General features: G+C 46.5%; 1 protein-coding gene across 4 annotated transcripts in view; it reads right to left on the bottom strand.

Annotated features, from left to right (window-relative positions):
* The window catches only part of LOC140388348 (bis(5'-adenosyl)-triphosphatase-like), a 1,872,387-nt gene that overhangs the window by 1,750,142 nt on the left and 97,995 nt on the right, over window positions 1–24,250 (bottom strand). For all 4 annotated transcript variants that reach the window (XM_072472372.1, XM_072472370.1, XM_072472371.1 and 1 more), the window contains exon 2: window positions 22,539–22,587. The gene's annotated coding sequence lies outside the window, so the exon portion shown is untranslated. The remainder of the gene's footprint in view (window positions 1–22,538; window positions 22,588–24,250) is intronic.

The following is a 24,250-nucleotide window of genomic DNA, read 5'->3' as shown; positions in this document are numbered from 1 at the left end:
AACACTGATGGATAGGATGATACCACGGAATGCGATGAGGTAAGGGAAGATCTCCGATATATATGCTGGAGATGGGGAAGCCATCACCAGAAGAAGTGAGGGGGAAGTGGGGATTAGAACTAGGGCTAGAGGGAGGAGGATGGAGTGAGATCCTGCAGAGAGTGAACTTTATCTCCTCCTGCGCTAGGTTGAGTCTGATACAATTTAAAGTGGTACATAGAGTGCACTTAACTAAGACGCGTATGAGTGGGCTCTTCCCTGAGGTGGAGGATAGGTGTGAGCGTTGTTCAAAGGGACCTGCGAATCACTCACACATGTTCTCAGCCTGCCTCATAGAATTTATCATAGATTATCATAGAAATAACAGTGCAGAAGGAGGCCATTCGGCCCATCGAGTCTGCACCGGTTCTTGGAAAGAGCACCCTACCCAAGGTCAACACCTCCACCCTATCCCCATAACCCAGTAACCCCACCCAACACTAAGGGCAATTTTGGACACTAAGGGCAATTTATCATGGCCAATCCACCTCAAGTTAGTTGGGTTCTGGGTCTCAGTTTTTGAGATCATGTCAGAGATCGTTAGGGTCAAACTAGAGTCATGTTCGCTGGTGGCGATCTTTCGGGTGTCAGACTCCTCGGAGTTCCTTGAGCAGGGGGTGGGGGAGGGGGGGGAGCTCGGAGGCAGGTCCTGGTTGGATGGAGGTCGGCGGTGCCACCCAGGGTCTCGGCATGGATGAGTGACCTGGCAGAATTCCTGTGATTGGAAAAGATTAAATATACTCTGAGAGGGTCGAAAGAAAGGTTCTATTCAGGTGGATGCCGTTCATCATTTTCTTTAAGGACCTGTTCATGGCCAGTAGTTAGGGTGATGGGGGAGGGTTGGGAGGATGGGGACAAGGGAGGGAGGTTATTGGGGCTGAGGGTGGATAGGGGATTTAGGATTGTTGCTATTACTTTGTTAAAATAAAAATGACAAACTGTTTGCACGATATAGTTAAGTATGTGTATGTAAGAATTTGATAATGTTCGGAATAAATTTTTTTTTAAAAAAGTCCGATTTCTCAGTGTCTAAATCTTAACCACTTCTGGATATGCCTTAAGTAAGGTGCTCTTTCCAAGAGACGGTGCAGACTCGATGGGCCGAATTGCCTCTTTCTGCACTGTAAATTATATGATTCTATGCTCAAACCTATCCTGGTTGTGCTTAAACTGTCTAAGATAAAGAGTCACAAAAACTTATTGTTGCCACTAATACATTAACAGTAAATACAGCATTGTTCAGTGAATTATAAAGCAGGACTGTCACTCTGTGTGGAATATTTTGACCCAGCCTCTGATAGGCACACTGAGTCCACGGACAGCATTTTGTGGAACAGTGGGGTCTTGGCAGCCAACTGGAGAGCTGGCACGAGCCCCATGCTGCCGCATTTCGGGAAAGCCCATCTCATCTTGTTTCACTGAGGCACTTGACAGACCAGCAATGGGCTTCACTGGGATCGAGGACACCTGGGACTGAAGTCCTGGCCGCTGAGCTGCTGGCTAATCAAAGGCCATCAGCTCCATTGAACAGAAGTGTGACTGGAGAAATGGAGGCTACTGTGAGACAACTTCTGGAGTGCTGTGTTTAGTATTAGTCTCCTTATTTAAGGAAGGAAGTAACTATGTTTGTAGCAGTTCAGCGAAGGTAACTCGACTATGACTAGGCATGTCTAATGAGGAAAGGATGGACAAGTTAGGCTTGTATCCACTGAAGTTTAAAAAAGTAAAGGACAATTTGATTGAAAGCTTTAGATCGTGAGGGGTCTTGACAGGGTGGATGTGGATAAGATATTTCCTCTTGTGGGACAATCTAGAACTAGGGAGTCACTTGTTAAGAACCTTACTGACATTAGATGCGAGGGAATCCCCAAATCCCGAAGGGTAACTTGTTCTTAAATGCGTATTTTGCGATTTGGTACATTGTGAGGAAAGGTCCAGTCTTGCTGTTCGCATTCAAATAAAAGTTTATTAACTTAAATGAAACTGCACAGCAACAAAAACCATAATACCAAACAAATGTAAACTTAACCAAAATAATGGCTACTGCAAGAGTCATTCCTGTTTATTTCCTTTGTTCCCATTTATTTTCTTTTATTATTTTGGTTCATGGATTTATAATCGTGATGTGCCTTTAAGCAGAAGACTCAAAGTCTTCTGTCAGGACACAGTGGGCGGTATTCTGCCCCCCTCCCCGCTAGGAGGGAGAATCGCCGGAGGGCCGCGCGAATCGTGCCACGCCGCCCCGACCCCCGCATGCGATTCTCCCACCCCCCCCAAAACCAGCACCGCACGAATCGCGCCGGGCCGCTCGGAGAATCGCCGCAAACGGCAAGCGCATGGGTTTCCTCCCACAAGTCCTGAAAAATGTGTTTGTCAGGTGAATTGGACATTCTGAATTCTCCCTCAGTGTACCCAAACAGGAGCCAAAGTGTGGCAACTAAGCGATTTTCACAGTAACTTTGTTGCAGTGTTAATGTAAGCCTACTTGTGATACTAATAAAGATTATTATGTGACTAAATGGTACACCAGGCCTGAGGGATCAAGGCCAACTCATGTTTCTAATTTGTAAGTTCATAAGAGGCCAAGGATCATCGCTGGATTCCAGACGAGAGGTGAGTGATGCAGAAGGGAGATCACAGGGTTGGGGTCAGAGTAGGAGGTTGAGAAGCGTCAGGAGAAAGAGCATGGAGCAGCTCTCAGTAGCCCCGTGTCCCTTGATCAGGCACCATGTGCCTTTGAATGGCGATATTGGAATCCAAGTTGCCAAGACAGTTTGAAAGTGCACAGGTGTATACTGCAATAGACATTCAGAAATGACAGAGAACTTTCAAATAAAGTAAATGGGTACGATCGAATGGCCTCATCATGCTGACTCGATAACACGATGAGGCGTTAAATCTCGTGAGAGGCCTCTCGCGGGATTTGCAACACTTGGAACACCTCGCAAAATCTAACAAGATCTCACAAGACGTCGTCATTTGGATCTCGCCTTCACTGGACAAGATCCAGATTAACATATTCAAATGAGCAAATAGGTTAATCGTGCATCCGGGTCCTGTGCCTGCATACTTGCCCCACCTTCTTGTCGGATGCTAGAACTACAACAGTAAAACGTAAAACTTAAAATGCACATGTAGATGATGATTATTTACTCATATTATATAGTCTACCTATCATCATATCCTCCTTTCTTTCGAAATTATTTTTAAAAAATATATATATTTATTAAAGTTTTTTAACACAATTTTTCTCCCTTACAAACAATAACCCCCCCCCCCGCCCCCGTAACAAAACAAAACGAGAAATCGCGCAGAGCAAGATATATACATGGCAAAATGATATATTTACACAGCTTTGTACACTGGCCCTCACCCGTACATGCCGGTTTCCCCAACCCTTCATGTTATCTCTTGCTCACCCACCCTCCCAGGCAGTCCCCCCTCTCCCTCCCCCTCCCAGGACCGACCCCCCCCCCCAAGGTTGCTGCTGCTGCTGACCGACCTTCCTCTAAAGCTCCGCGAGATAGTCTAGGAACGGTTGCCACCGCCTGTAAAACCCCTGCGCAGATCCTCGCAAGGCGAACTTAATCCTCTCCAACTGTATGAACCCAGCCATATCATTTATCCAGGCCTCCAGGCTGGGGGGCTTCGCCTCCTTCCACATTAGCAAGATCCTTCGCCGGGCTACTAGGGACGCAAAGGCCAGAATGCCGGCCTCTTTCGCCTCCTGCACTCCTGGTTCGTCCACTACTCCAAATATTGCTAGCCCCCAGCTTGGCATGACCCGAACTTTCACCACCTGAGATATTGCTCCCGCCACTCCTCTCCAGAACCCCTCCAGTGCCGGGCATGACCAAAACATATGGACGTGGTTCGCCGGGCTCCCTGAGCACCTTCCACATCTGTCCTCTACCCCAAAGAACCTACTCAACCTCGCCCCCGTCAAGTGCGCTCTGTAGACCACCTTAAATTGTATCAGGCTGAGCCTGGCACACGAGAAGGAGGAATTAACCCTACCTTGGGCATCAGCCCACAGACCTTCCTCGATCTCCTCCCGCAGCTCCTCCTCCCATTTACCCTTCAACTCTTCTACCAGCGCTTCCCCCTCTTCTTTCAACTCCTGGTGTATTTTCGACACCTTGCCCTCCCCGACCCATACACCCGAGATCACCCTATCTTGAACTTCTTGTGCCGGGAGCAACGGGAATTCCCTCACCTGTCGCCTCACAAAAGCCCTCACCTGCATATATCTAAAGGCATTTCCCGGGGGTAACTCGAACTTCTCCTCCAGTGCCCCTCGGCTCGCAAACGTCCCGTCGATGAACAGGTCCCCCATTCTTCCAATCCCCGCCCGATGCCAGCTCTGGAACCCCCCGTCCATCTTCCCTGGGACAAACCGGTGGTTACCCCTGATCGGGGACCACACCGATGCTCCCATTGCACCCCGGTGCCGTCTCCACTGGCCCCAGATCCTTAGCGTTGCGGCCACCACCGGGCTCGTGGTATACTTTGTCGGCGAGAGCGGCAGCGGTGCCGTCACCAACGCCCCCAGGCTCGTTCCTTTACAGGACGCCATCTCCATCCTCTTCCATGCCGCCCCCTCTCCCTCCATAACGCACTTGCGGATCATCGCCACATTTGCTGCCCAGTAGTAGCTCCCCAGGTTTGGCAGCGCCAACCCTCCTCGGTCCCTACTGCGCTCCAGGAACCCTCTCCTTACTCTCGGGGTCTTATTCGCCCACACAAACCCCATAATACTCCTGCCTACTCTCTTAAAAAAGGCCTTAGTGATCACGATGGGAAGGCACTGAAACACAAACAGAAACCTCGGAAGGACCACCATTTTGACCGACTGCACTCTACCCGCCAGCGAGAGCGGTAACATGTCCCATCTTTTGAAATCCTCCTCCATTTGCTCCACCAACCTCGTCAGATTCAGTTTATGTAGGGTCCCCCAACTCCTGGCTATCTGGATCCCCAGATACCGAAAGCTCCCCTCCGCCCTTCTCAGCGTTAGGTCCCCTATCCCTCTTTCTTGGTCCCCTGCCTGTAATACAAAGAGCTCACTCTTCCCTACATTGAGCTTATAGCCCGAAAACTCCCCAAACTCCCTTAGAGTCTGCATGACCTCCACCATCCCCTCCATTGGATCCGCCACGTACAGCTACAGGTCATCCGCATATAGCGACACCCGATGCTCTTCGCCCCCTCGGACCACCCCCTTCCATTTATTAGACTCCCTCAATGACCTGGCCAATGGTTCGATCGCCAATGCGAACAACAGGGGGGACAGGGGGCACCCCTGCCTCGTCCCTCGGTACAGGCGAAAGTACTCCGACCTCCGCCGGTTCGTCACTACACTTGCCATCGGGGCTCTGTAAAGGAGCTTAACCCAATTGATAAACCCTACCCCGAACCCAAACCTACGCAGCACCTCCCAGAGGTACTCCCACTCTACTCAGTCAAAGGCCTTCTCCGCGTCCATAGCTGCCACTATCTCCGCCTCTCCCTCCTCCGATGGCATCATTATCACGTTTAAAAGCCGCCGCACATTGGTGTTTAGTTGCCTGCCCTTTACAAATCCCGTCTGGTCCTCGTGGATTACCCCCGGGACACAGTCCTCGATCCTCGTGGCCAGCACTTTTGCCAGCAACTTTGCATCCACATTGAGGAGCGAGATCGGCCTGTACGATCCACATTGCAGTGGGTCCTTGTCCCGCTTTAGGATCAAATAAATTGTCGCTTCCGACATTGTCGGGGGCAGGGTCCCCTCCTCTCTTGCCTCATTAAAGGTCCTCACCAGTAGCGGGGCCAACAGGTCTGCGTACTTCCTGTAGAACTCCACCGGGAATCCGTCCAGTCCTGGGGCCTTCCCCGCCTGCATGCTCCCCAAACCCTTGCTCAGCTCCTCCAACCCAATTGGTGCCCCCAAACCTGCCACCTCTTGCTCCTCCACCCTCGGGAATCTCAGCTGATCTAGGAATCGTCTCATCCCCTCGTCCCCCGCTGGGGGCTGGGATCTGTACAGCTCTTCATAAAAGGCCTTGAATACCTTGTTTATTTTCGTCGCACTCCGAACCGTGGCTCCCCTTCCATCTTTGACTCCCCCTATTTCCCTCGCTGCCATCCTCTTACGGAGCTGGTGTGCCAGCACCCGACTAGCCTTTTCCCCATACTCGTAGGTCACCCCCTGTGCTTTCCTCCACTGTGCCTCCGCCTTCCCTGTGGTCAACAGGTCAAACTCCGTCTGGAGCCATAGTCTTTCCCCAAGTAATCTTTCCTCCGGGGCCTCTGCGTATCTCCTGTCCACTCTCAAAATCTCCCCCACTAACCTCTCCCTTTCATACCCTCTGTCTTCTCCCTATGAGCCCTAATGGAAATTACCTCTCCCCTGATCACCGCATTCAACGCCTCCCATACCACGCCCACCCACACCTCCCCGTTGTCGTTGGCCTCCAAGTACCTTTCGATACACCCCCTCACCTTCCCACACACCACCTCGTCCGCCAGCAGTCCCACATCCAGCCGCCACAACGGGCGTTGGTCCCTCTCCTCTCCCAGCTCCAGTTCCACCCAGTGCGGGGCATGGTCCGAAACGGCTATAGCCGAATACTCCGTCCCCTCCACCCTCGGGATGAGCGCCCTACCCGGAACAAAGAAATCTATCCGGGAGTAGGCTTTGTGTACATGGGAGAAGAAAGAAAATTAGCCCTGGCCTGCGGCCTTGCAAACCGCCATGGGTCCACTCCCCCCATCTGATCCATAAACCCCCTAAGTACCTTGGCCGCCTCCGGCCTCTTTACAGTCCTTGATTTGGAGCGGTCTAGTGCTGGATCCAACTCTGTATTGAAGTCCCGTCCCATTATCAGGCCTCCTATCTCCAGGTCCGGAATGCGCCCCAACATGCGCTTCATGAATCCTGCATCATCCCAGTTCGGGACGTATACGTTTACCAACACCACCCACATCCCTTGCAGCCTACCGCTCACCATTACATATCGCCCTCCATTGTCCGCTACAATAGTCTTGGCCTCAAATGACACCCGCTTTCCCACCAATATTGCCACCCCTCTATTCTTCGCGTCCAGTCCCGAGTGGAATACCTGTCCTACCCATCCCTTTCTTAGCCTGACCTGGTCCACCACCTTCAGGTGTGTCTCTTGGAGCATGGCCACGTCCGCCTTCAGTCCCTTTAAGTGCGCGAACACTCGAGCCCTCTTCACCGGCCCATTCAGGCCCCTCACATTCCACGTTATCAGCCGGATTGGAGGGGCTCTCACCCCCCCCCCCCCCCACGCCCCGCCGACTAGCCATCTCCTTTTCTGGGCCAGTCCCGTGTCCACGCCTCCCTCACCCTCCAGTCCCCCAGAGGGGGGATCCCCGTCCTGACCACCTCTTCTGTGTCCCATTCCCTTTCGGCCAGTGCAGCAGCAACCCTTTTCCCCCCCTTCCCCCCGTCCCCTCCCCCCGCTAGACCCCTGTCTAGCTTTTTTGCTCCCCCCATGTCACTCCCGTAAGTCAGCTGACGCCTGCTGACCCCGGCTTCCCCCACTGTCCCATTGACCTCCCCGCGTGGGAGTCTCCCAATCCATATGCATTCCTTCGTTCCCCTTCCCGCCTTTCTTCCCGTGCGTGGGAAAACACCCCGCGCTTTCCAAAGTCCCCTCCGCCCCCTCTGGCGCAGCTCCTGTCGCGGCCTTGTCTCTCTCCCCCAGCCCATGTAACATTTCCTGCGCGTGATTGACCCCCTATATACAACAAGCATCACACATCGAACCTCAAACATCCCCCCTACCCTCATAAACCCTCAGTTAGAGTCCAACTTTTCGGCTTGTACAAAGGCCCACGCCTCTTCAGGCGTTTCGAAGTAATAGTGTTGGCCCTTGTATGTGACCCATAGTCGCGCTGGCTGCAGCATTCCGAATTTCACTTCCTTCCGGTACAACGCCGCTTTGGCCCGGTTGAAACCCGCTCTCTGCTTTGCAACCTCCGTGCTCCAGTCCGGGTATATTCGGATCTCTGCATTGTCCCACTTACTGCTCCGCTCCTTCTTGGCCTATCTCAGGACCCACTCTCTGTCCGTGAACCGGTGGAACCTCACCATCATCGCCCTTGGCGGCTCATTTGCATGGGGCTTCTTCGCCAGCACCCGATGTGCCCCGTCCAACTCCAGCGGCCTCGAAGGGGCCTTCGTGCCCATCATCGCCTCGAGCACGTGCTCGCGTATGCCCCGGCATCAGCCCCCTCCACTCCCTCAGGGAGACCCAGGAATCGCAGATTCTTTCTCCTCGACCTGTTCTCCAGGTCTTCGAGTCTTCCCGCCCACCTCTTGTGTAGCGCCTCGTTCTGCTCCACTCTCACCGCCAGGCCCACAAGCTCGTCCTCGTTCTGACTGACTCTTTTCTGTACCTCCTGGATCTTAGCTTTGTGGACCTTCTGGGTGAACCCGAGTCCTTCAATTGCCGAAAGCATAAGCGCCAACATCTCCTTGCGCATCTCCTCGCGCTGCTCCTCGAAGCAGCGCTTGATGAACTCCTGCAGCTCCATTTTGTCCCTGGCCACCGCCATTTTGTTTTCGTTCCCTCGCTTCTCCCGTTGCTCCAGTGCCGCTCCTTTGGCCGTTACACTTCTGGTCCGTTTAAAAAGTCTATGGAAACTCCTGAAAAAGGTCTGAGAGTCAGTTCCAGACGGGAGCTGCCGAATGAGCGACCTACTCCTCCATGGCCGCCACCGGAAGCCTCGTCCCTGCTTCTTCAATGGCCCTGGTAGATCCTTTCACAGTTGTTCCCTCTGCTGCTAGAATTCACCTTTGATAGAGTCAAGTCAGATTGCAGCTTTAAGCTTGCCCTTCCCCCACCTGCATGCTGGAAGAGGCCCTTGTCTAAACCTGCAGCCAAAGCCAAATCCTTTACTGTTTGTGCCGGGTCTGGCAGCCATAAGACATAACATTCCTGGGGGACACTGTCAGGGGAATGCTGCAGTCTTCTTGCCACACCGGGAAATGTCAAACAAATGCCGTGGGGGCCCTGTAAAAGAGCCCAAAAGTCCGTTCCAAGCCTGAGCTACCGAATATGCGACCTAACTCTGCATAGCCGCACCCGGAAGTCCCTTTCGAAATGATTTTGAATCATAATCATGTACATTCAAACTTTACACATTTACATTGATTTTAGTCATGTAAAATGGCATGCATGTAAACGTGACAATTCATTAGTTCAATCGATTAGGCTCCCGACTGATTCTGCTGCTGAACCGCCTTTTCTGGCCAAAGTGGTCTTTTTCCTGCACTGGTGGTATTTGTAAATGTGTTGAACTCTTATTTTCTTTGCTCTATTTTTGAAGAACCATTTACTTTTTGCCTCTTGAAAAATCTGTTGCTGAAGCATGAAGAACTCTTGTTCTTTTCTGTTTTCTCCCTCAAGACAAGCTTGGTATCTATACGCACCTGGATCTATATTTTTCTTGAGCGTGAACAGGTCCAGTTGTGAGACCTGACTTGCTGAGGTTTCACGGAGTTTGGTTAGCTATGCGTCTAGAACGTGAATGAGTAGGTTCGAGAATGTGAATGAGAAGGTTTTTGCCGGAGGTGGAGGACAGGTGTGAACGGTGCCAAGGAGGCCCGGCCAACCACGGCCACATGTTATGGTCTTGCTGGGTACATGACAGCCTTCTTCGAGGCAATGTCCAAAGTGGTGGAGATGTGGGTGGAGCCATGCCCAAAAGTGGTGGTATCAGAACTGCCAGATCTCTTCATGGGTAGGAGGGCTGAAGCCCTTGCCTTTGCCTCCTACTCGGCTGGCGGTCAGCAGCACACAAAGCTGCAGACCTATCGGAATTTCTCCAAATGGAGAAAATCAAATTCGCCATCCGTAGGTCGGAACATGGGAGCCATTCACCCGACTGTTCTGGGACCTGTTTGTGGTCAACATATAATTAAATAAGTGGCCAGAAGCCAAGGATAAATATCCAGGACAAAATAGAAGAGAGGGAAGTGAGGGAGGAGCAAGAAGAGCTAGCCAAACCCAGCAGGAAAGAAAGGGGGTCGCAGAGAAGAAAGGGAAGTGGGAGGGGAGGCAGGAGTGGGGAGGCAGGGAGGGAAGGGGGTGGGTAAGGGGGAGAATAGAGGGGAGTCAGAAGGGAGAAAAGATAAAGGAACACAAATGGGGGGCGGCGGGAGACCACAGGGGAAGACAACGACCACAACAACCACAGCAAGGCGAGAGAAAGTAAGAGAAAACGGGAAGAAGATATGAAAAATGGCCAAGGCCGAGGCAACTGCATCGAGAAATGCAAATAGCGTTAGAGGCATCACCCGGGTGACCCCTCCACCAAGTTTTGTAAAAAGAAAAAATAGAAGGGAGGGGGAAGGCCACTTTCCTGTTTCGTACTTTCCATGTGTTTGGTTTTTCTATATAATATATACCTGTATTCATATCATGTACAAACCCAATAACAACATTTTTAAAAAAAGGTTTGCCTGTACATCCTCAACTAATTGTATTACCTCATGCTCTTTTGCTGCCTGTTCAACTTCCTGACTTGATTGTGTTAACATTTCGATGGCTTGTATAGGAGCTTTCTGGATTTGGGTGGCTAGCTACAGGGATTTGTTAGCTGAGGAAAGTTGCTCATGTAAGGTCTCTGTCTCGCTTTGAACCACCTCTGCCCTCTGATTGGCTCTTTCCAGATCTGCCCTGATAATTTCATCTTCATCCACTTTGGCAGTTGATTCCGGGGCTGTCTGTAAAACTTGGACCTTGTGATCAGCCTCCTCAAATTTGGAGGCCAAAAAGGTTTGAGTCTTCGGCAACTTCCTGTCCTTTTTTGTGAAGTAATTCCATAATATTTGCTCTTTCCCAAGAGCAAGGCTTTCTGCTTTGCTGCTCAAGGTCTGCTCATACGCGTTGATTTTTTCTCACAGTGCTTTTATTTTTACTTCCTAATTCTTGATTTCTGCAAATTCCTTGTTGTATTCCTCAAGTGTGTCCCGCAGTTTCTGATTCTCGGTTTCTATATCTTGCATACGCTGGACTTTGAGCTGGAGCTGTTGTCCTAGATCTAACGCTGGAACAGGATCACTAAGGTAACTGTTGGTGATTCACAGAGTTGCATTTCCAGGTTGCAATGAGCGGTTCTTTTCCAGCAGAAGCACTTCCAGGGTTTTGGATGTGTCCTGTGATCCAGGTCCTTCTGATGCTACACCTCCCATCGATTTCAGAATCCTCAGCTCTTTTTCAACCTCTTCATAGTCAGTCTGCCCTCTCAGCATTTCCTTTAGTTGCTTGAGTGTGCTGTTCTTTGCACGGAGCTGCTGTCCTTTGGTATCTCTGAGATTATCCATCACCACTTGCAGCTCTGCCTTTTTTCTTGCAGGCAGGTTTCCATATCTCCTGTCTTTCTAGTTAGCTCTTCCTTCTGGATGTTCAGATACTTGATTTCCTGATGCAATTCACCTATCTCAGTTTGTAGCTTCTGCAGTTTAAACACAGCATTTCTGTTTTTGTCTTCACTTGCTTCAAATGCTTTTTTAGACTGAATAAGTTTGTTCTCCAATTCAAGGCATTTCTCTTTCTCTCTCTCTCTCTAGATACTCAATACTGTGCTGAAGGGAGTTCATCTTTGTGTTCCATTGGTTTATGGCTTGCCAATCCCTTCTCAATAAGCTGTTTCTGGTGTAGTATATCTACTTGTTGAAACTGAGAGGCAAGTTGCAGGGTTTCTAGTTCCCTCTTCTCCTCCCTTAGCAAAGCTCGTGTCCTCTCCAGTTCCTTCATTGATAGCTCATGGTGCTGTTTCAATTCCAAAAGTTCAGCAATTTCTTTCATGAGGCCATGATATGCTACACTGTGCCAGTTGTATTTTGTTTGCCGCTCAAGAACAGCGTTTTTTGGCTCATTGGATTTCTTTCCATGTGTTTCAAGCTCCTGTTTGTCCTGTTCTTCGGATCATTCATTCTTGTTTTCTTTTTTAAAATAAATTTAGAGTACCCAATTCATTTTTTCCAATGAAGGAGCAATTTAGCGTGGCCAATCAACCTACCCTGCACATCTTTGGACTGTGGGGGCGAAACCCACGCAAACACGGGGAGAATGTGCAAACTCCACACAGACAGTGACCCAGAGCCGGGATCGAACCTGGGACCTTGGCGCCCTGAGGCAGCAGGGCTATGATGTGGCATCACATGTGTGAACAAAGAACATTCGACTTTGTTTGATAAACAAAGTTATTTATTACTATCACTAGACTAATGAATAATTAAAATGTCGAAGATGGAAACAGTTAGAAATAAATGTCTAACCCTAACTTACACTGAGATACTCCAGAGCTACTCTTATATGCAACTGTTATCAACTCCTTACAAAAACCTTCTGATGGAACACATGGTGTATCCGGGTCCCATGGCTGCATACTCGCCCCACCTGCTGGTCGGATGCTAGAATTACAACAGTAAAACATATCACTTGTAATACATAATGAGATGTTGATTATTTACTCATATTACATACGGATGATAGTCTACCTATCATCACAAGGCCGCAAAAAATGCAAACTCCCGTTTGATAGCAAGGGTTGTTCTCCGAATTGCAGAGGCCGAGTAACACTCTGCTATTCTGTTTTTGTTTTGTTAAATCGCACCCTATGTCTTAAATTATCAGTGAAACCAAACAAAGATCATGACAGCAAACACTGGGAATAAAACTGGAACTATAGTGGTTGCCTGAGATTCTGACAAGTTGAAATAATTTTCCTTGAATTAAAAAATGCTACTCAGTAAAGTCATATTTCCAGAAAATTGAGTGCTGGATGTCTGAAGGCCTATTGTGGCAGGATATCAGTTATTCTACATGACTACTTTCAGTTTTTTGGAGGTGTTTCAGTGAGGGCAGTAACTAGTTTAGGGCTTCATTTACAGAGGGGTGGGAATTAGTAATTTCTGATCACTCAACTAGAAAAAGTAAGACATTTTCAACTTATTCAATTTTAATTTTAAAAAAACAGTTGTTCGGAGAATTTTAATAGTGCAAGTTTCTTGCAATCCACTTTATCAGCAATAAAAGAAGAACTTGTGGGAATAAGCAGCACGATTCAAAGTGAACCTGTTTATTTGTTTCACTTTTAGCCCCTCCACAATCTCTCGCAATGGTAATGCAAAATACTCTTCATATCGTCAAAAACAGCTTTTCAAAATCAATAGAAAGGAAGGTTTTGTTCAACCCACTTTTATTTGAATCATATTCAATTTTCTCCCATTTGATACTTGAAAACAAATTAGCCAGTGGGAGACAGAAAACATTTAAATTAGTAACAACCTGTTCATTTAAGTCACTGTCACTCAAGTGTTGAAGGTGTTTGTGCTTGAAACATTTCCTATTCACAAATGTTGATTTAATTTTCATAATAATATAATTTGATGGTTATAATATACATTTACAATGTTTAGTGCATACTGTAGGAACCTATCTGCTGTGAGCACAAAATAATTAAAGTTTTTCTGAAGCAAATTTAACTGATTTGTATTTGACAAGCAAGATGCAGGAGCACTATAATTTAGTTAAAGCTACAAAAATCAAAGACTAGGAAATGGCATTTTGGCATGTTATTATTTGGTGCGATTATAAATTCAATGCTGCGAAAAGAACTACACATTAATTACATTAGCCTTACAGACCATAATGTGTATTTAACTAGTTTGGAGGATTCTTATGTACTACTAAGAGCAGAATACTGTGAATAGTTTTGGTCTGCTTACCAAAGGAATGAAACACTTTTCTCAGAGAGGTTCTGATCAGTGGAAATCAGAGATCCCTCCAGAATACTTCAATATTATCAGACTACCAAATCATGGTGCTGTGTTGTGAAGCACTCATCTCCCATTCTTGGTGCCTAAGTTAGAATCTCAGTCTCAACAATATTCGTACTTGGATGTTCTTAATGGAAGTGCTTCCATTGGCAGAACTCTGCTAGTCCACAAAAGTAGTGTTATTATATGAACAACAGTCTCAGGAGGAATGAGAGTACCTTCTGTCTGCCAATATGAAGAGGATACAGAATCTACAGCCCAGATAGCTACACATTTTCAATGGAAGAAAAGTGACATTGAAGTAGGAAGGCAGCTATGATCTAAATGCAGGAAGCAGAACAAGAGAAAAAACATTTTTTATACAATTAGTGAATATCAATTTTTGTTTTTCTTCAAACATCTTTTGAATAAATCAACATCACTTCCATGTCCCATGGCACAAGGATATCCGCGAACATCACAGACTTGTTTGAAAATATCAAGTTGCATGCTTCCTAAAATCAAATAATTCAAGTGGCGTCACTGTTGTAATCTAGCAGCCAATTTGCACACAATAGGGCAGCACGGTGGCGCAGTGAGTTAGCCCTGCAGCCTCACAGCACCGAGGTCCCAGATTTGATCCCGGCTTTGGGTCACTGTCCATGTGGAGTTTGCACATTCTCCCCGGGTTTACGTGGGTTTCGCCCCCACAACCCAAAGATGTGCAGGGATTGGCCACGTTAAATTGCCCCTTAATTGGAAAAAATGAATTGGGTACACTAAATTTAAAAAAAAACATTTGCACAGAGTAGGCTTTGAATACTGCAATGAGATTATACACCAGATTAATGGCTGGAATTCTCCAGCTGTTGGGAGTGCACCCCCGCTCACGGATTTCCCAGCGGCAAGGGGTGGCTTCAATGGGAAATCCTATTGACAAGAATCCCGCTGCCAGCAAATGGCACATCCCGAGAAACATGCTGCTGGCTGGAGAAACCCACCCAATATGTTTCAGCAACATTTCTTGAGGGATAAATACTTTGCCAGGGCATCAAGATAATTTGAGTGAGGGATCGGGATATTACATATACCCAACACAGCATAGAGAGCCTCAATTTAATATCTCATCTGAATGGCGTTAATTCCGATTATGGAACTCATCCTCAACTATTGCCTGAAGTCTCTTTGTTTGCCCAAATCCTGGAGTGGGATTTGAATTTCCAGCCTCTGACTCATACATCCTGGCTATTTTATCAGCCAGCAAGCCCTTGTGACTTAATATTTGTACTTCAATCATTTAAGAAGTCTTACATTCACTACCTGCACATCCAGTAACAATTCAAGTTTTAGCTCTGATTTACAAAGAATGGCAGAATATTATTATTGGCAGAATTCTATTATTATTTTGCTCAGTCCAAAAAGTTAAAAAGCAATGAAATTTTAACTGCAAGCTTTCTGAAGTAGAATTTTAAAAGTCCCAATTTATAAGAGAAAGAAAATCATACATGACTTGCAGTTTAGAATTATTATGTTTAATTCTTTTGAAAAATGTTTACAAAGTGAATTGTGAGCACTCTGAGAGAGTGTTAGAGGCAGATTCAATTGTCAAATTGGATAATTATCTGAAGAGAAAAAAAATTCAGGCTACCAGGAATGAGTGGGGGAGTGGGACTAACTGAGCTGCTCTTGAAGAAAGCTGCTGAATGACTTTCTTCTGTGCGAAACCATTCTATGATTCTACAATGGGAAAGAACTTGTATTTAAATAGTACATTCCATGTCCTCAGGCTACTCCAAACCAATTAACAGTCAATTGTTTACTTTCAAAGGGAGCCACCAAAGAATTTGCGTACATGGTCTCATGGGCAGCATGGTTGCGTCATAGTGCCACAGATCGGGTTCAATTCTATCCGTGGGTGAACGTCTGTCTGGATTTTGCACTTTCTCCCCGTGTCTGTATGGTTTCTTCTGGGTGCTCCGGTTCCCTCTCACAAATCTGTCCAGGTTAGGTAGATTGTGTAGCCATCTGGGATGACCACTTCCAGTATATAAAATGGATACTTGCAGAGCATACAGGAAAAAATGGACAATGCAAAGCAACAAGCAGGCACAGAGCCTGAATGTATATTTGGAAGACAGACTGCAGACGGAACCGAAACTCTGGGCCGATTTACATATTGATGGCCCATCTCCGAGAAACAAAGAACTAGTGCTCAGGTGCCGATTCTGTCCCAGACATTCTGGCGCCACTGCCCCAGCAAGAAGACACAAACAAAGCAAGGCCAACGGCCACTTAGGACACGCCCAGCCATCAAGGCACCCGCCCCTTTATTGGCTTAGATCGATGGCAGTAATCAAGAAGCTGCCCAATTAATTGGGACCAAGTTTAAGGCCCGTCGAAAAGCATGCAAAGCCCCTCCGGTTAGAAGAAGGAACCCCCGGCAAAGGTTCAGTCTCTTGGATTTGGCTCTCGAGCGGAGAGACCCTTCCACCTTCACCACCAGAAGTAAGTAAGTTCAAGTTCAACACTCGCTACCAGACAGAATACCTTAGCTGTATTCCTGTTACCTCTTCGAACCCAACAGCCTCAGATCCGAACAACGGCCATTGTTCCTCTGACCTAAGTGGGCACCCGAAGTTAAGTATAGGTGTTAGTGATAGATATAGTTTAGCTTGTCATGTTATTGTTCATGAGTAAATCATACTGTGTGTAAATAAAGTAATATTGACTTTGAACTAACTAACTGGTGTATTGGCTCTTTGATCGGTATTCGGTTGAACCTTGTGGCGGTATCGAGAGATACCTGGCGACTGTGAAAGCATACTCATAATTAGGATTAAGAAAGGCGACCTTATTAACTGCCATATTTATAGCAAGTAAATATAGCAGCAATTGGCCATGCTAAATTGCCCCTTAATATCCAATGGTAGGGTGCTCTTTCAGAGGGTCAGTGCAGACCCGATGGGCCGAAAGGTCTCCTTCTGCACTGAATTCTATGGTTCTATTTTATGGTTCAATTTTGCTCTAATTACAATGTGATAAATGGTTGTAATGTTTGAGAGATAAACGTTGGCCAGCTCATCAGGAAAACTTAATCAACTTTAAATTACTATGGAATTTTGTACTTTCACTTGAGAAGTTAGAAATACCTTAGTATAACAGTTCAGCTGAAAGATAGCACCCGACAAATTTGATAGCACAGCATTTACTGAAGAGTATGCTTGTCCAGTTCACACCTGAAGGTGCTTCAGAAGAGAGTAACTCTTCCTGATTCCAAATTAAAACTAGGACTGCTGCTGGCCCCACATGTCTCTCATTCTGACTCGAGCTCTCATCTCAGTTGGCCAATCCACACTCCCCCTTCACTCCCCTAGCTGCCCAAGTGAGTTGCCTCTGGGTGTGACTGTAATGAGACCAGCAGTCCAATTTTTCATGGTCCTGCCATCAGCATCATTAGGTACACTGGATCCAGATTCCCCATTTTAGTCGGAATCCAATTCCTAGGGTAGCATCGCCAACAATGCAATGCTATCTTTGAGATTTCATCCCACCAGCCTCCATATGCAGCCTCCCTAGTTCTCACATTTCATCCCACCAGCCTCCGTATGCAAAGCATAATCCTCCGCCATTTTTGCCAACTCCAGCATTCCGCAGAGACCGTTCCCTCCGAGATAATCTAGTCCACTCCTCCACCATACCCAATACCTCTCCCATCACCATGGCACCTTCCCATGCAATCGTAGAAGGTGTAACACCTGCCTCTTTACCTTTTCCATGCTTAACATCCCAGGCGCAAAACACTCATTCCAGGGAAAGCAGCGTTTCACTTGCAACTCTTCCAATTTGGTCTATTGCATACGTTGCTCCCAATGTGGTCTCTTCTTACTGTGCTCACCCCAGTCCAACGCCGGCATCTCCACATCATCCTCTATATCAGAGAGACCAAACGCAGACTGGGTGATCACTTTGCTGAGCATCTTCGGTCTGTGCGCATTCAGGACCCTGACCTTCCCGTTACTTGCCATTTTAACAAAAGACCCTGCTCCCATGCCCACATGTCTGTCCTTGGCATGCTGCAATGTTCCAGTGAAGCCCAACGCAAAACTGGAGGAACAACATCTCATCTTCCGGTTAGGCATGCTACAGCCTTCTGGTCTCAACATCAAATTCAACAACTCCAGATGATTAGCTGTACCCCACCTCGACCCGTTTGTTTTCATCCCATTTCATTTTAAGTGTCTTTTACCATTTCTTTCTTCCTTGTCTTTCTTAATATATATTTAACCATCTTATCCACCTTTCCTTCCCTTTCTCCTCTTTGCTTCCCCTTCCCCTCCCCCCACATCTACAGTTCACCCTCTGTCGCGACACGACTGACTTCCTACAGAAACTCAGCACCCATGGACCAGTTGAACCAAGAACATTCCTCGTCACAATGGACGTCTCGGCACTCTACACCAGCATCCCCCATGACAACGGCATTGCTGCAACAGCCTCAGTACCGAACACTTAAACTGCCAATCTCCAGACGCAATTGTGCAACTCATCCACTTCATTCTGGATCATAACATCTTGACCTTCGACAACAAGTTCTTCATCCAGACGCACGGAACAGCCATGGGGACCAAATTCGTACCTCAATATGCCAACATCTTCATGCTTAAGTTTGAACAAGACCGACAGGACCTTCAACTGACGTTATACACCAGATACATCGATGACATTTTTTTCCTTTGGGCCCACGGCGAAGAATCACAGAAATGACTACATGATGACATCAATAAGTTCCATCCCACCATCAGACTCGCCATGGACTACTCTCCTAAATCAGTTGCATTCTTGGACACACTCATCTCCATCAAGGACGGTCACCTCCGCACTTCGCTTTACCGCAAGCCCACGATAACCTCACAATGCTCCACTTCTCCTGTTTCCACTCTAAACACATTAAAGAAGCCATCCCCTATGGACAAGCCCTCCGTATACACAGGATCTGCTCAGACGAGGAGGAGCGTAACTGACATCTACAGACACTGAAAGATGCCCTCGTACGAACGGGATATGGCGCTCGACTTATCGATCGACAGTTCCAACGCGCCACAGCATAAAACCGCACCGACCTCCTCAGAAGACAAACACGGTCCACAACCGACAGAGTAGCCTTCGTCATCCAGTACTTTCCCGGAGTGGAGAAACGACGACATCTTCTTCGCAGCCTTCAACACGTCATCGATGAAGATGAACATCTTGCCAAGGTCATCCCCACACCCCCACTACTTGCCTTCAAACAACCGCGCAACCTCAAACAAACCATTGTTTGCAGCAAACTACCCAGTCTTCAGAACAGTGACCACGGCACCACACAACCCTGTCATGGCAATCTCTGCAAGACGTGCCAGATCATCGACATGGATACCACTATTACACGTGAGAACACCACCCACCAGGTATGCGGTACATACTCGTGCGACTCGGCCAACGTTGTCTACCTCATACGCTGCAGGAAAGGATGTCCCGAAGCGTGGTACATTGGCGAGACCATGCAGACGCTGCGACAACGAATGAACGGACATCGCGCAACAATCACCAGGCAGGAATGTTCCCTTCCAGTCGGGGAACACTTCAGCAGTCAAGGGCATTCAGCCTCTGATCTCCGGGTAAGCGTTCTCCAAGGCGGCCTTCAGGACCCGCGACAACGCAGAATCGCCGAGCAGAAACTTATAGCCAAGTTCCGCACACATGAGTGCGGCCTCAACCGGGACCTGGGATTCATGTCACATTACATTCATCCCCCACCATCTGGTCTGCAAAATCCTACCAACTGTCCTGGCTTGAGACAATTCACACCTCTTTAACCTGGGGTTACCCCATCTCTGGATCTGTAAAGATTTAATCACCTGCTAATGCTCGCATTCCTAGCATTGTTTGGCATCTTTGAATTTGTCTATATATGTGTTTCTGGAACAGACCTCTTCATTCACCTGAGGAAGGAGCAGCGCTCCGAAAGCTAGTGACATCGAAACAAACCTGTTGGACTTTAACGTGGTGTTGTAAGACTTCGTACTGTAGAATGAATGTCATTGATGATGATATATTCACATGCAGGAAGAGAGACTACATTCCTGTTAAATTGGCCACAATCTTCAGAATTTCACAAAATATAACTTTGGGCTTGTGTTATGTACTCTGGGATAACACAGGCTGCAACTGGATGCAGCTGTAACCAAAAGATACTCCAGACCTTGAAGTTAGTTCAATCTGATTTATTGAACCAGTAGCACAGTTCTCTCTGAGTTCGACTCTCTGCTAACCTAAATGTGGTTACTCTGTCTGACTGAACCAGACTAGCTCTTAGCCACATGCTGGAGGTGTGATACTGTAAATACACCCTGACTCACTCTGTAGATGTTCATCAGTGGCAAGAGGCGGAGTGTGAGTGCCTTGTGCCTTTTATAGTGAGATACCATCTCCGAATGTCCTGCCTGCTCATTGGTCATGTCCTGTTCTCTGCGTTCTTTAGCTGCCTGTCTGTATATCATTATCTGCATGTCTGCATATGATGACAGAGCTTTCTGATCTGTTATTTCTCGAAACAATAGCAGGTGTACCCCCGACTTCAGTTCATCACTTGCTATTTATTAGTAACATCTTTATCACAGTAATCATAACCACTTTCTAAATGTTCCAGTAATTCATATATTTAACAATTTTAACTAGCTTCATGGTATTATAATTGAAGCTCCAATCCAACACTGTTGCTGAAAGATAAGGAGGCATAATTAAAAATGTTTTTAAAGAAACAAATGGCTTATTCACATAAGCATGAATACATCCATTAAGATGTTAATTAGACCAGAGCTGTCCTGTTTCTAATTTGCTGATATGGGACCATGTAGGTTTATCATGGTCATAGTATGCCCAATATTGAGCTGATTATATTGTCAAACCATTGATACGTGTTTGCACATTCCATTCTAACTGTCAGAGGAATATATTGGCAATAGTAAATAAATAGGTGTTTGGATTATTTAGAAAATGTTATTAAGCATTATCTATATTGGAATGACCACATTCTGCTTTTCAGAAATAATTCCTTTCAAAATCATGTGATATCGCACATGATTTTAAACATTCTAGTCAAGTAACAGGAAATATTTGAGATATGTCATTGGAGAAGCAGTAACCCCTTGGGTCGTATTTTCACTGCTATTGTGCAATAAGCTAAGACTGGGGTTTTGTGGCCCCATTGTGGCGGGACCTGCCGTGCATGGTGAAGGAGGGCAGCCAAAAGTCCAGATACATCCCCATAAAAAGTAAAATGAACCCCAAGGCTGCTCTCAGATCCCTCTTTATCCATCATCAAGTTGTACAGAAGAGGGGGCAGCACGGTGGTGCAGTGGTTAGCACTGTTGCCTCATGGCGCTGAGCCACCCGGTTCGATCCCAGTCCTGGGTCACTGTCCGCGTGAAGTTTGCACATTCTCCCCGTGTCTGCATGGGTCTCACCCCCACAACCCAAAAGATGTGTAGGCTAAGTGGATTGGCCAAATCTTTTTATTAAAACAGTCAAAATAAGGGCAGCACGGTGGCGCAGTGGTTAGCATTGCTGCCGCACGGTGCTGATGTCCCAGGTTCGATCCCGGCTCTGGGTCACAGTCCGTCTGGAGTTTGCACATTCTCCCCGTGTTTGCGTGGGTTTCGCCCCCACAACCCAAATATGTGCACGTTAGGTGGATTGGCCATACTAAATTGCCCCTGAATTGGAAAAAATGAATTGGGTACTCTAAATTTATTTAAAAAACAGTAAAAATAAATAAACAAGCAAACAAAACAAACACACAAACAAACAAGTAAATACATTAAAAAAGTTGTACAGAAGAGATCTGGAAGTAAACCATTATAATTAGAACAATTGTGTAGCAATAATAAACTGAGATCCAAAAGACCACAATCATGATAAAATGGAACAACACATCAAAAATGTTATTTGAAATTAAATACTGACACATTTGATCAAACTTTTGCAGGTTTTATGCAGTCACAGCACAAACATGACCTTGGTCACCCAGTTATATGCAATGTATTTGGTGGGAACTACCCACATTTTGTTTCCACAAAGAGTTAAGCAGCTGATTATAGTGCAGCACATCATCTTTTAACTTTCCGGTCCTCGTATTTTCTGTTAAAGAGCTAGCAAGAGTTAATGGGCAATTGGTCAGTATTTGAGCTAAAATTACCTTCTTTGTTAACATTTAGGGAAAATATATTATCAGTCCGATGGGCACTAAAGAAGTGGAATTAACAGCTCTACTAATGAAATGGCACAGGTGTAATGAGTCAAGTGGCCTCCATCTGTGCTGTTCATTCTAAGATTCTATAAACACATTATTGGAAACAGGTGTTATATTTACTGGTGACAAGTTCAACCACATTATTTATTATTAAATGAATTGCTATAATCTGCAAAAAAAAGATTTGAACATACAACTGCTTAATCAGAATGCAGCCACTGGAATCAGCCATTTCTGAAAAAAACAATTATCTATTCTAATCACTTGTGCTGTTAAATACAGTTTGGTGCTCTTGTTGTGCAGAACCAGACAAGTATTTAGATGTTTCTGACTCACCTCTCTTTAATCAAAATGCACAGATCCCAGAATGAGAGAAAATCAATACTGCAAAACAATGTTATGCCAACCCAAAGCAATAAATATTCTTACCCTTCCAGATCACTCTCAATGGGCCCAAATTGCTCAGAGCACTTGACAACTAAAAGTAAAAGAAAAACAGACATTGTACTATATATAACAAATGTTGATTGAAATTAATACAATATATTTACTGCAACTCCAAAAGCAGGTCTGAGGGTATACTAGAGAATAATTCACCATCTGACTCCCCAAAGCATTTCCATCATCTACAAAGTATAAGTCAGGAGTGTGAAGGAATATTCTCCACTTACCTGAGTGAGTGCAGCTTTTACAACACTCAAACAGTTTAACATAATTTAGGACAAAGTAGTCCACGTGATCAGCACCTCATCCACCACCTTAAGCATTCACACGCTCCTCCACCAGTGCATCATTACTGCAGATTGTTATCAATTACAAAATGCATTGCAGAAACTTTCCAAGGCTTCTTTGACAGCAGCATATAAACTCACAATCTCTACTACTTAGAACAAGGGTAGACCACCACCAGCAGTTTTCCCTCTAAGTCACAAACCATCCTGCATGGGAAATATATCGCCATTCCTTCACAGTGGTTCGCACTGCTGCTTCATAGCGCCAGGGACCCGAGTTCAACTCCGGCTTTGGGTGGCTGCGAGGTTTACACTTTTGCACCATGTCTGTGTGAGTTTCCTCTGGATGCTTTGGCTTCCTCCCACAATCCAAAGATGTGCAGGTTAGGTGGACTGGCCATGCTAAATTGCCCCTTGGTGTCCAAAGATGTCTAGGTTAGGTTAAGTGATTCCGGGGATAGGGCAGGGGAGTGGCCTTGGGTGGAGTACTCTTTCAGCGGGACAGTGGTGACATGATGGGCCAAAAGGCCTTCTTCTGCACTGTAGTGATTCTATGAATACTGGTTCAAAATTCTGGAACTCCCTCCCTAACATGGACTGTAGTGGTTCAAGAAGGTGGCTCACCATCATCTTGTCAGGAATAATTGGTATGGGCAATAAATTCCAGCAAGGCCATGTTTCATGAATGAATAAAAGGAATGAATGTAATTGGGAAATTAAAATATTACATTAAAAGCAGACATGCATTGTTTTAAGGCATTGGGAATCAAACTAAAACTGTATATCATAGGTATTTAAAATTCCAACCACAACATGCTTGGGAAAACATCCCAAAATGCTTCACAGTAATATAATTTGACAAAAGCTGACAGGTCTTTAGGGAAGACAGAATGATGGAGAAGCAGAAGCACAGAGGTTCAGGGAGGGGATGACAGAGCTTAAGATCCAGATGGGTGAAGGCATGGCGATGAAAAACCAGAGTTAGGGAAACGCACAGCTGTTGCAGGACTGTCCAGCTGGAGAAGGTTACATAGATAGTGAGGCGCAATTCTTTAGAGGTGGAAATTATAAAGCTTGAGGCAGTGATACACTGAAAGCCGATATACATCAGCGAGAACAAGGACAAGGGGTGAGTGGGGCATGACGTAGGTTAGAGTTTTGACTATGGCACGGGTGCATACGTAAAACATTATGGATGTAGTCTTTTTAATGGAGAGGATTTTGGGTCATAAACTCAGCTCAGGACCAAGTAGAACACCTAGGTCCAGCAAGAGATGGAGGCCAGAGGGAGTGATAGAATCAGTGACGATTTGTTTGTTACAAGGGCTAAAGACACTGGGCGGGATTCTCCGTTTCTGAGACAAAGTGTTGACGCTAACGCACAATTCGGGGACTTCCACGACAGAAAGA

This window comes from Scyliorhinus torazame, chromosome 13, assembly GCF_047496885.1.
Source record: "Scyliorhinus torazame isolate Kashiwa2021f chromosome 13, sScyTor2.1, whole genome shotgun sequence".
Lineage (NCBI taxonomy): Eukaryota > Metazoa > Chordata > Chondrichthyes > Carcharhiniformes > Scyliorhinidae > Scyliorhinus > Scyliorhinus torazame.
Note: the sequence above shows the minus strand (reverse complement) of the source record. Positions and strands in the feature narration are given on the sequence as shown.